Source organism: Patella vulgata, chromosome 8, assembly GCF_932274485.2.
Source record: "Patella vulgata chromosome 8, xgPatVulg1.2, whole genome shotgun sequence".
Classification (NCBI taxonomy): Eukaryota; Metazoa; Mollusca; class Gastropoda; family Patellidae; genus Patella; species Patella vulgata.
Window position 1 is genome coordinate 45126684 of NC_065886.2, and position 12719 is coordinate 45139402.

A 12719-nucleotide genomic window follows, 5' to 3' on the forward strand; every position below is an offset into this window, starting at 1 on the left:
TAAAGATCACTATGTGTAGGCGAATTACTGAAATAACATTGAACCATGTTAGTCCAGAATGTATGGAATGGACGTTAAACTCCCTATTTAATTAGAATAAAAGGTTTAATTCATCCCCCCCCTCTCTCTCTCTCTCGTTTCTCAATGTAACCTACCAATCACGTCAGTTGTCAACAAGTCGGTAATTAGACCTTGACTGATATCAAGATGTCCAAACGAAGCTAAGTGTTAGCCGTCAACATCACTCTATGCTTAGGTCTTGGACTATAGTTGACAGGGATATCTATTTCAAAGATTCGATGTCATATCAATGTATAATACTCAACAATTGGTATAGGTGAAAAAGTCACCAGTGTAATATGACCTGTTGAATTATAATAAACTCGAAAGTCTAACGTTAAGAATATTGAATTTCTAATAAATTAATACGTCAACAATCTATAGTGATTGACAGATTTCCTTCATAGCCAACGACTCGTCAGGTTGCAACTAATAGTTAACAGCTAAGGGTTATCAGGAAACGGTTCGTTTAGCCAATTTAAGTTGTGATTTAGAATGATACACTAAATTACATTTTCCGTCCTATCAAATATAAAATGGCACTCTTACTGTGATCCTAGTCGCTCTGCGGGGCTGTGAAAGTAGAGCGATCAGAGAATAGGCCTTCGACTAGAATGTCCACGGTTTGAATCCAGGCTTCCGTCGGAGCGTGGCGTAATCACCGCTGACTTTACATGAGGAATAAGATCCCACGGGAAAACAACAATCCAGTGTTTAACCGTCAGGGGGGGGGGGGGTGGAATTACATTTCTCAGGGGTGGCGCCTTTATGAAGGAAAAGCATGCATAATTCTATTTCTGCAAAGACAAAATACATTTTCTTTTACAGATACTCATTCCTTCATAAGGTCACTTCATGTAGAAATTGTTGTGTATGTTATATTCTAATTTGTCTTCAAGAGAGGCATTCCAAAGATGATCAATCTGATTCTACAGTAAGGACTATACAGATCTCAATTAATGGCGTCTCAATCACAATGATTCTTTATAGGATGATAAATATAATCTGAGATTACAAATGGTGGTTAAATCACTTTTAATTGATTATCCTGCTTGATCTTAACTGCTAACGATACTTTATTCCTCCAGTTAAAACTTGTTAGGTTTCATTTTAGACATACACATAATGTCAGACATACTCGAAAATATATGAATATGTTAAAGTCAATTACATATGGGCCTTTATACGATTTCTTCCATGACATTAAAGTGTTATTAAAACCATGATGTCGGATTTTATTTGAAGTTGTCTCACTAAGCTTGAAACTGCTGTTTCTGAAACAGAACGAAACATTAACGAATAAATAAATAGCCTACGTAAGGTGGGCGCGCGAATTGTCTATCCCAAGTGACAGCTTTCTTCGTTTCCTCATACATGGGCTTTAACGTCCCACTTGTCTGCTCCATCCAGGCTAATGAACACAGTCATACGCCATGTAGTGCGCTATGACGGCACTACTATCATTTCTTATTTCGAATTCCAACTGTTCCAGCCGAACAATTAGACTATGTTCTTGCCAGGAACGCCGTCTTACACCACCGACTTACACCACTGACAAGGGATGGGTTGGGGGGCACACCGGAAAATGCCGAGGAACTTTCTAGACCAACAAAGTGATCCAGCCAAAACCTAACTAACTGAATCACTGTGGTGCACCTACACGTCCAAGCAAAAACTGCTAAAGAGGATTACCGCATGTTAGTGTGAAAATGACCTGGTTTGTATTGATGCTCTGTAATATTATTACCTATGAACTATTGATTCAACCACCGCTGGGGCCGCGGTGGCTCACTGAGTAAGACGTTGCCTCGCTAACCTAAAGGTTCCATGTTCGAACCTGATGCTGGCCGAGAAAGTTCATGTGAATTTTAATGTTTGGGTCCTCCTTGTCAGTGGTGCAGGACAGGGGGCCTAGCAAGGGAGAACGTATAGTTTGGGAGGGGGGCGTGTAGCCATAGCGCCACTGAAAGGGCAAAACTGCCCTCATAGCACACTGTATGGCGTATACCCGTATTCATTGGCTAAGCCAGAATAGAACAGTAGGACGTTAACCCCCATTTCATTTCATGTTAAACAACCGTTCACAAGTGTTATTAAGTGATTAAAAATATATATCTCGATATTTCACAGCGAATGCCCCTATCACACGTTTTTATAAAAACACAATATAGTCTCCTTAGATAAATGATATAATGATGTATTGAAACTATTGTTAGTTTAATGATACGGGTTCCTGGGTTAAGGTATTTAAGACTGCTTATGATAATGCTAAGCAAAAGATTGTATCGGCTGGAAACCTCTGTAGCGCTTTTCATTCATAGTCTGTCTCTTCTTTTTCCCTTAGTGCACAGCTGGAAATATGTGAATATTACGATAAATGAATTCACGGCGTGCTTATACTATGTATATTTATGATTCCAAGACGTATAATTTGGTGCAAGAAATCACAATTTAAATAATTGAATTGCAAGAACATGGTATTATTTGAATTGCGAAACCAAATTGAATACACCCTCTAAACATCAATCAGTACATGCGTTAGTTATCTTCTTAGAATTCTCAATTTTTATCTTTCAAACGATATACAACTACAGCCCTAACATCTTCCTGTGTTCACATTCTGGGAAGGGGCATGACAAAATCATCTCTTAAAGAGGAATTATAACTTTTGAAGTTCTACGCCGGTCGGTAAAAACATAATTTTCGTTTGAATGTAGAATGGGAAGACCCACCAAGCCAGGCATTTTAAGATTTCGCATTTATAGCCTCTGGGGATTTTCAATGACAAGTTCATCGGGAGCTGTTAATAAATTTGGATTTTCCGTAATTAGCTGCATCCGTGGTTATTCTAATTAGCCGTAGCTGTATCTGTGGTTATTTTAACTAGCTGTATCTGTGGTTATTTTAACTAGCTGTAGCTGTGGTTATTATTAGCTGTATCTGTGGTTAGATGTATCAGTGGTTATATTAATTAGCTGTATTTAATTGGCTGTACCCGTGGTTATTTTAATTAACTGTATCTGTGGTTATATTAATTAGCTGTAGCTGTAGTTATTTTAATTAGCTGTAGCTGTGGTTATTTTAATTAGCTGTAGCTGTGGTCATTTTTTGTGTGATATTTTATGGGCTTTCTTGTTCAGGGTTTTAACTCATCTTAAAATTACCCGACATTAATGTCTGTTATAGTTTTATAATATCCAAGCCCACACGCATTTTGTCAGGCAGATATTTTTTATTTTCTAAATCATAGTTGAATTTGTTTTCAATATCATTGATTGTTTTTAGTCTGATTAAATGACGACACTCGACATAAACAGGATATTTGCTTGCAATCAAAACAATAACAGGGGAAGGGTTGCGCGTAAAACAAAACAGCTTTGATTATATGTAGGCAGTGGAAATATATAAAAAGAAATAATTGTATAGAGATGTCGTCTGGTATGTCGTGACAAATAATAATTCTAACGCCGGGTTTATATATTCTAATATGGTAGGCTTTTTTTCCTTGGAAAATCTATACTCGAAATTAAAGCTATTAACACTATATAAATTACTTACAGGTATGTCACCTATGTATGCATATGGGATCCTGTCTAAAAGCATGGGTTCTGCCGACGGCTAAAAAGATATGGTTATGATTTTACAACCTGTCACATAGATTTGTAATTATATCAGATCTGTGTGCAATACAACAAATCATTGGCGCGCGTGAAGCGAGCGTGCAGAGGGGGGCGACGGTCATTGGTATCCATATCAGTGGGGCATATCATCGAAGAGTGGAATTTTAATTAGTTGTTTTTACATTGCGCACGTACAAGCTGTCCCACTTAATTAGAATAAAAGGTTTATCTATCTCTCTCTCTCCCTCTCTGGCTTCGCCAAACCTCTGCACGCCAATGAAGCAAAAATGCAAATAAAACGAAATGTAATAGACGTCTGATTTTGATATGACCGTGCAGTAAGACGATTATTTGATTAATTTGGGTATAATAAATGTGTAAATATTTTGAAGCAAAGAATATTCAGATCATTCAGTCTTGTCTATTCACCGATCTCCCATTCATTTATAGTGAATAAAATATCTCTTACAACAAACTAACTTTGAACATTGGATGGATTGTAATGATTTCGGATTTCGAATTCTAAAATATACAATAAGTCTAGAATCTTGATGTTTCAGTTATTTGTAAGTTTGAATTAAGATAAATGAGAGTAATTTTACTGGTCTTGTCTGTTGAAATGTGATTAACTGATGAATGATAACATCTCGTCTCATGGACATCATTATACAGACTGACCATACGATAAATGTTGGTTGCCAGTAACCAGTGTCAGATTTAGATGAAGAGGGGTCCATTAGGCTTTTCCACTTATCCCAATCCCCTGCCCTCTAGACTAAAGGAAGATGAAAGAGTGTTTAGGATGTTTAGAACAACAGTGTGCTTGCATGTATAAAATACCAACGACAGTGTCAAAAATATTATACACCTTGACCGGATACTCCCAAGATGTTGCCGCCCAGGGTTTAAGTCTACAAAGCTTATACTACTTATAGGTCAATCTGGCACAGTCAGCAATCATAATGGGGTAAAACCATTTTAATGCCGTTTTACCACTTTGCTGTATACACCATGGACACGTACATGGCGAGGATGATATGCTAGGTTCCCTCTGTCGTGCGATCCGTTACAATAGGGTTGTCCCTATTGAGTCCACAATCTGGTACGAGGAGATACGTTCGGATACGTTTCGATACGATCAACACGATTGCTACGACTGACCTCAATATATGAAAAACCTGATAAGATCACCACGATTACTCCACGATTAAAACCACGATTTCAATCGCAGCACGAATCGTGAAATTGAAAACATAGCATTAAGAGAATAATATTGACCCCCTGCCTATAGCGAGGAGGAGTTGGGTGCAGTGTAACTCATGCCGGTATCGTGGTTTCAATCTCACGTTTATGCGTGCCCAAGGGGTAGAATCGCCCAAAACGAGCTAGCAACATTTGCCAGGTTCATAACCAGAACTTGTGAGAAGGCATGCATCCCACTCAGTTCATCTTTTACCTTAAACGAACAAATACTTTAAACGAGGCTTTCAATATCGTTTATTTATTTTTCACAAAGGTTTTTCTTTTCTGTATAACAGTGTCAGATATTAACTATGAACTATTATTACACCACCGCTGACAAGAGTTATTAAGTGATTAAAAATACATGTCACGATAGTTGATAGTGGAGGCCTCTATTATAGTCACTGATTGCTTCTCCTTAAAAAAAAAATGACATAATTACAATATTGTTCGTTTAATGATAAGGATTCCCGAGTTCAGGTGTTTGAATAAAGCAGCTGATGATAATGATAAGGGTTCTTGAGTTCAGACGTTGCTACATGCTGCTTCATCTGAGTGAATTCAGCACAAAGTAATTTTGGGGAGAAGTTAGAGTTGGGAAAAGAGACTAGAATAAAGGGATGAGGATCTATGAAGAGATGTGAACATACGTAACTGATAATGGCTGATATCAATCTCATAGAATAATTAATACCACAACAACTATAATATTTTCTAAACTACCATATTCTCTTTTCTTCGATTGAAGACGAAGATAAGTCATCCAATGCGCTGCAACCTACTCTTATTTCGATTTCCATTGACACGGGATTTTTATAACTTGCTGCCATTGGAATACACGGGAACCTCGGATTTGTGTCCCACACGAACGAATGGACACACCTTCTTACTTCTTACCTCAAAACTGGGGCCTCCTTATAATGAGAGAGAGAGAGAGAAATGGGGTTTAACTTCCACTCGACACAAACTAGGTCATTTCGGGACTAACATATGGTTTAATTTTATTTCATAATTCGCTTGCGCGTAGGGGTCTTTAGCAGTGGGAGGAAACCGGAGGACCCGGAGAAAACCCACGAGGTTGGACAGGCAACCCTACTCCTTGTCACGTACAACCGGGGATACGAAACCACGCCAGTTGACTCAATGACAGGCCTTATGATACAGCGCGCGCACGTGCTAACCATTCGGCCATCCACCCCACCCCACCCCTTATTAATGAACATTATTAATGTCCGTTAAATACTCAAATATACGCATATCAGCATTTACAAGCCACCCTATCTTTCTCATCCAAATAGGGGAGTCGGGATGACGAAAATCCGAGGTCCCGTGTACACACTGGTGTGTACGTAAAAGAACCCCTGACAGCTGGAATTCGATTTAAGAGTGGGTCGTAGCGCCACTGTTCGGACAAAATGTCCCTCATAGCAAGGTGTATGCCGTATGTTTGTCTTCATAGCTGAGTCGATGTAGAACAGTAGAACGTTAAACTCCATTTCATTTCATATCATTCCATCTAGTTTGTGCACGGTAGACGGTAGACCCATCATCTCCTGGTAGATACGCAATATAAAAAAGACGACTTCTTTGAATTAGAGAAAACATAATGTGTGGGTTTTAATTAAGTTATAAAACCACTTCTCGTTTCTGGAGTTCACGTACCGAACACATACGTGTTCTACATTTTCGACGTTGGTCTACATTTAAAATCTTCAACCTGATACCACGTTTCGTTTGAGGAGTTGAATATGGATATAGAATGTTTTTTCTTGGTCCAATTTAAGTAATATGTGCTTTGTAAAAATGCATTTGTAAGATTTAGATAAAGAGCTGTCCGCTCATCCTATACTAGTTCAAAAATAGATGATGAAAATGTTTATTAAACATTTTATACAAATTACTTTATTCTTGGAGAAGTTATGCATGTTTGAAGATGTAGCGTGGATCCTTTATTATCGTAGTAGAGGTACTTGACTACCTCGATTATCTATTTTATCCAGATCCAACGGAAGCAATTTATGATTGAGGGTACCATCCTGGGACTTAAGGCGAGGATCCATCCTTTAGGTGAGAGTCCAGGGGCCGCCCAGGCCCCTGAACCTCTTAGGGGTCTAGATCGTCGGAGATGCTTTCTAAACGATTTCTGGCTAATGAAATTACTCAGCGGGGAAGTTTTAATTCTTTTCTAAATCCCTTACTATGAAAACGCAGTTGATGGCGGTTTCCTGTGATATTGAACTGAACAAATATATGCATAATAATATGAAGGTTGTGGATCACCAGGGATCACAATTTTATCCGATTATGGTCAAACTTACAATGTATGTTTATATTCCAAAGATCTCGGTTCCTGTCGATATTCCCGGATTATGACCCCTGATTGTACGAAAAATTACATTATGAGCTTCTGGACTCTCTAGAGGTTACAATTTTCAATTGATTGTAAAAACCGTTCAAACGTCATCGTTACATCATAACTGACTGAAACTGCACGACAAAATGGCCGCTTCCAAGGTTGTGGACCATCTAGAGGTCAGAATTTTCATCCGATATTGGCGCGTATTGGACCGTACCTTCTGGATTATGGCCCCTGTTTTTTGGGGGTTTTTTTTAAAAAAAACCTGTTCAAATATATCACAGTTACACCATAATTATGGGTGAGGCCGAATTTTGCTGAAAATCGGACCGAAACTTCCAATCAAATGGCCGATATCTCCTCATTTTCTGAATAAATATTGTTTATATAAAAAAAATGGCCGATCCCCTTTACGCAAATTGTGTAAAAGCATGTAATACCAAGGTTGTGGGTCGTCTAGAGACAACAATTTTCATCCGATTTGGATGAAACTTAAAACGAATGTCACTAGTTCTTGAATGAGTTCAATTATGGTGCACATCAGCCGGATGCCTTTTACGCAAAATGTCCCATATGAATAAAGTTTGAGGACCTTCCTGGGGTGATAATTTTTGTCCGATTCAAAAGATGAACCTTAAACTATGTGTCAAGGATCAAAAGTTCTTGGATGAGTTCGACTTTCGTACTCATCAGATCTTTCTTCTAGAACTATAGCCAATGCTCTTTTTTTTCGCAAAATGTGAAATATGTATGAAGATTGTAGGCCATCCAGAGGGCTACAACCGTTCAGATGAAACTTAACAAATATGTTAAGGATCAACTTATCTTGAGTGTATGAGTTCTTTTTACCCTTCCCCATCCATTGCTTCCAAAATGTGGATGTATCTTGCATGGCAACCGCTTGTTTTAACTGGCATAAGCAGTGAATTATTTGGATATGGGACACACGGAAAGAGTGCGAGAAAAACTCTACCCCGTTGTTTTTTTAATTACCTAATCTACCATAGATACAACGTAAGTGAGATGGGCTTGAAATAAAGATCGACTGTTCAGTTAACTAATCGCGACTCTCGCAACTGGGGGATCAGTATAGAGTAGCCTATAGCAGAGTGTTTTTTTTCTGACAGTCTACATTCTAAAAGTCTCACTTCTATGTTAAAATGAAGCCTCTTCCAGTTTCGTCATCCTATCTAACCGAATAGTTACTTGCGTGCAATAACCCAGAGAAAGGAATACTTGCGGTCAAATTATTGCCCCTCCCCCCCCCACTCACTCCGCCGGGCCTGATATCGTTAGATTTTTAATAATTTATGTAACATTTGAGGACAAAGAACCACAATAGGCAGATTTATCTCTCACATAATGCATCTTTAAGTAGAACCACGTAACATAATTTCTAACTCAAGTCCGTTGTTCTGGCTCATGGTCACCACGGAAGATTACAAAAATGACAAATGACCTTCAGAGGTCAGTTTGACAAAGGTCAGATATTTTTGATTATCCTGACCGTGATAATTAGATAAGGTAGTCGAGAATGTTGATGGTGTAGACAATTTATGATGAATCAAATATATCTGGTTAATATCGATGTTGATCAAGTCTACAACAATGGTTGGTGCTAATGACTTGCTAATGATTATATTTTCTTATTATATTGAAAGAGAGATAATAAATATTGTTTATTATAGAAACTCTGAGTAATTATGTGTTGAAGGCTCCTATGTATTAAACGCAGAGTCTGTCATTGAGTCGAGTGACGTGGGTTCGATTCCCCTGTTGTACGTGGCATGGAGTAGGGTCGCCCGTGCAACCTCGTTGGGTTTCTCCGGACGCTCCACATTCATCTCACTGCTAAATTATTGAAATAAATCTGTTAGTCCCGAAATCACATAATTTGTGTCGAGTGGACGTTAAACCCCATTTCATGTCCCTTTATTCTAATGGGGGGGGGGGCGAATGGTTAGCACGTGCGCGCTGTATCATAAGGTCTGTCATTTCCCCGGTTGTACGTGACAACGAGTAGGGTTTTTATGTTTGGTTTGTTTGGTTTTTTTTTTTTTTTTTATTTTTTTTATTTTACACGATCAATAAAATTGTACAGCTAATTGCTACATTTTAATTACAAATTGTATCGACTAGCCACCGCGTCTATCGGGTGACTCTGTGGTTCCCTCTTGTCAGTGAGTGCCCGACAAGGAACAGCGTTTAGTCTTTCGGATGCATAGCACACTAGCCCGGTTGGTTGAGAAAACCCCATTTTATTCCATTTTTATATCAGGTTACTAATTGAAAAAATATTTATTATCGTAACAACAAACGAGGCTACACGTACTGTTGTTGCACTGGCGATAACTCGGCTCTGAGTGAAGCAATTTGACAGAGGTTTTCAACATATCCCCTTTTCATTATCAATTCTTAACTATTATTATTGCAAGAACCGTCAGTTCTGTATCTAATCTTACATAAGTCCCCTTTAAGTGTAATATGACAATGCGAATTGCGAAGGATTGACAAAATACTCTTATATAGAGGCAGGCTATGTTGACTCGTTTCCCATATACATTGGTGTTTGTCTTTATGATGCAGGGGGTGGCGAACAAGATCCTGTCCGGGCCCCGCAAAACAATATTAATTATATGTGTGTGCGGAGGAGGGGTGGGGTAGCAGTCCCTCCCAGTGCCACAGGGTAATATTGGGCTGTGTAGATTTGCAGCATATCTGACCCATGGTATATGTTTGACACTGGTTGGCTCTATGATTATGATTATAATGATGAAACCCGCATTAAAACCACGTGATTTTTTGCCATTTGCGAGGGGCGCAAAAACTCAAAACCATGACGCAAAGCTCGTCATTGCGTCTCTCTCACTTAGCCCCTGTTACGATCATATGGTAAAGTTTGAAATTAACAGAAAGAATTAAACGAAACGAAATAATACTGGTAAGACATGTAGACAGTTTAACAGTATGCTATTCGTGGTTCACTATTTCTCATTTGTGGCAGTAGCTAACTTATTTAAAAAGAAGTTCAAAGATCTGACACGCCCCTTTGTATTGTATCAACAAACATGGTGTCATGTGTATCGATGACAAATCTGTAGACTTTTGAACATTTTAATGAATTAGTGGCAGGGAAATTATTCTATTCACCATTGTATATAATGACAATATGACACTCTTTTTTGAGTGTGGTCTGTGCCGTTGTTGTCTTGGTTTTGTTTCCTTTGTTGTTCATTTTTATGTTTAAGTTAAATTATTCGAAATTTCCTGATTCCTCGCATTAATATGGATAGATTGGCAGCTTTCAATGAACCACATTCCACCATTTAATTAATCTAAGTTAATCTACTGTTCAATTGCTAGAATTACTGACAAGTGTCGTGAAAGAGGTAGGCAATGCTGTTAGACTTCTAATTCGATTTGAAACTAAATAAACTTTATGATTGTCGTTATACTTGATGCTTGATTAGAAAAACAAAATGCTACTTACCGTTACATCTTCCAAGTCAACTTATGATCCGTAATTAGACCAAATTATCTTTTATCTCAAGACCCATAAAATTCACATCAGATGTTTATGTAAAAGTCAATAGCTATCTTTTCACTAGATTTAATGAAAATAATTAACATCCATTCCAGGCCTACTTAGAAATGATTATAGACAACGGGCTGAACTGCAAAAATAACGTCGATATTGAAAGTCTAATGACAAAACTCATGTCTCTCTCATTATTATTAACGAATTTTTCAATTTGTGCCGTCAATACGTTAAGCTTCTCGTTAGGTGGTTGTCAATTTTCTTTTAGATAAATCCAGCTTATATAACAGGTACGCCCGTCTCATTTCATTAATTAATCACGAATTTGAAACAAAACACGTTATCGTGTTCAGTCGTCTTGTTATATTTTTTTTCTCCTTTTGTATATGTTCAGTCTAGTTTCAGTTTAGCGTCATGGAACATCGTATTGAGAGTACTACTTTTCATTCAAACTTTTCCAATCACTTCTGAGTTATTTTCCTATTGACCATCTTTAAAGAAGTCACGACTCGTTACGTCCCTCCACGAATGAGGTATTTCGTCGAGAAGCAGACGACGCAACTGTTGACAAGCTTATTTCCCGCCTTCCTCGAGAGAAGAGTGACAGGCTGTGATTCGATAATGTCGTTTGGTCGTTACAGTTAATCAATAAAAGATCCAATCAATTTGTAACCTCTTCCCGTATACATGGTGTTTGGGTTTCAATCAATTCAAAAAAACTGATTCTCTTTTGATGGTGACATTTTGTTATTTTCTAAGGAAACGATATCGATTATTTTAAGTAACTTTGACATACAGATGAATGGCTATTAGCTTATACTATTTAATAAGCGTGTGTAATAGTATGGGATTTTACGACATTAATCCGGAATCAGCGAATTACTACCTTCAAGCATGAACAGAAATGAAAGTTCAGATCAATTTACAATTAATGGAAAAAAAAGTTGGATATATGGGGTGTGACATCCACTCGAAACAAACTCAGTCATTTCGGGACTAACGCATGGTTCAATTTGTTTAAATAATTCATTTGCGCATATGGGTCGTGGAGCAAATTCACACGCCAACTGCTTCAATGATAGACCTTATGATCTAAAGAGCACGAGTTAAACCACTCGACCCCCATCCCAACACCTTTTGATAATTAAATCACCTTTACATAAAATACAATAAAATTCCGACCAGTTAGAAAAAATTCACACGCCAACTGCTTCAATGATAGGCCTTATGATCTAAAGCGCACGAGTTAAACCACTCGACCCCCATCCCAACACCTTTTGATAATTAAATCACCTTTACATAAAATACAATAAAATTCCGACCAGTTAGAAAAAAAATCAACCACCTTTGTTTCTTCTTTCATGAGCTCTCTGGATTTCAGATAGCTGGATATAAAATCTGCTGACAACAGTATAGATCTAACACAAATCATGCAGAATGTTGAAATGAACTGAACTCATGGCACCATCCTTCTCAATGAATAATAAAATAAACCCAACGATAAATTATATAATCAAGATGGTCAGTTGGTCATAGTGATATGATCCACGCTAGAGTTATCAGTGAAGAGATTTCAGAAATTGTCACATCGTTCTTCATCTTTAACAGCACCAAAAGTCTTGCAGTCCGACAAGAATGGTCACATTTCGCAAAACCGCACAGAAAGTGGAGGTGATGTTAAGGTCCACGTTGCAAGAACGTTAAACTTTACCAGACTCTGCAAGACTTTTAATATGTAGAATTTTAATACATCAAATACTTTGCGGCGACACATGGTGTCACCCCAGTCTGTTGTAGTATCGCATACCACCAAACAGAGGGATGGGTCCACACGACACAAATTATGTAATTTCGGGACTAACATATGGTTCAATTTTATTTCAATAATTCGCTTGCGCGTAGG

At 38.0% G+C, this 12719-nt stretch overlaps 1 protein-coding gene across 1 annotated transcript in view; it reads right to left on the reverse strand.

Moving 5' to 3' along the window:
- Nucleotides 1-11392, reverse strand: part of LOC126830767 (transmembrane protein 272) — a 74834-nt gene extending 63442 nt beyond the window's left edge. Inside the window, exon 1 of the mRNA XM_050561172.2 lies at nucleotides 10769-11392. The gene's annotated coding sequence lies outside the window, so the exon portion shown is untranslated. The remainder of the gene's footprint in view (nucleotides 1-10768) is intronic.
- Between the last annotated feature and the right edge of the window lie 1327 nt (nucleotides 11393-12719).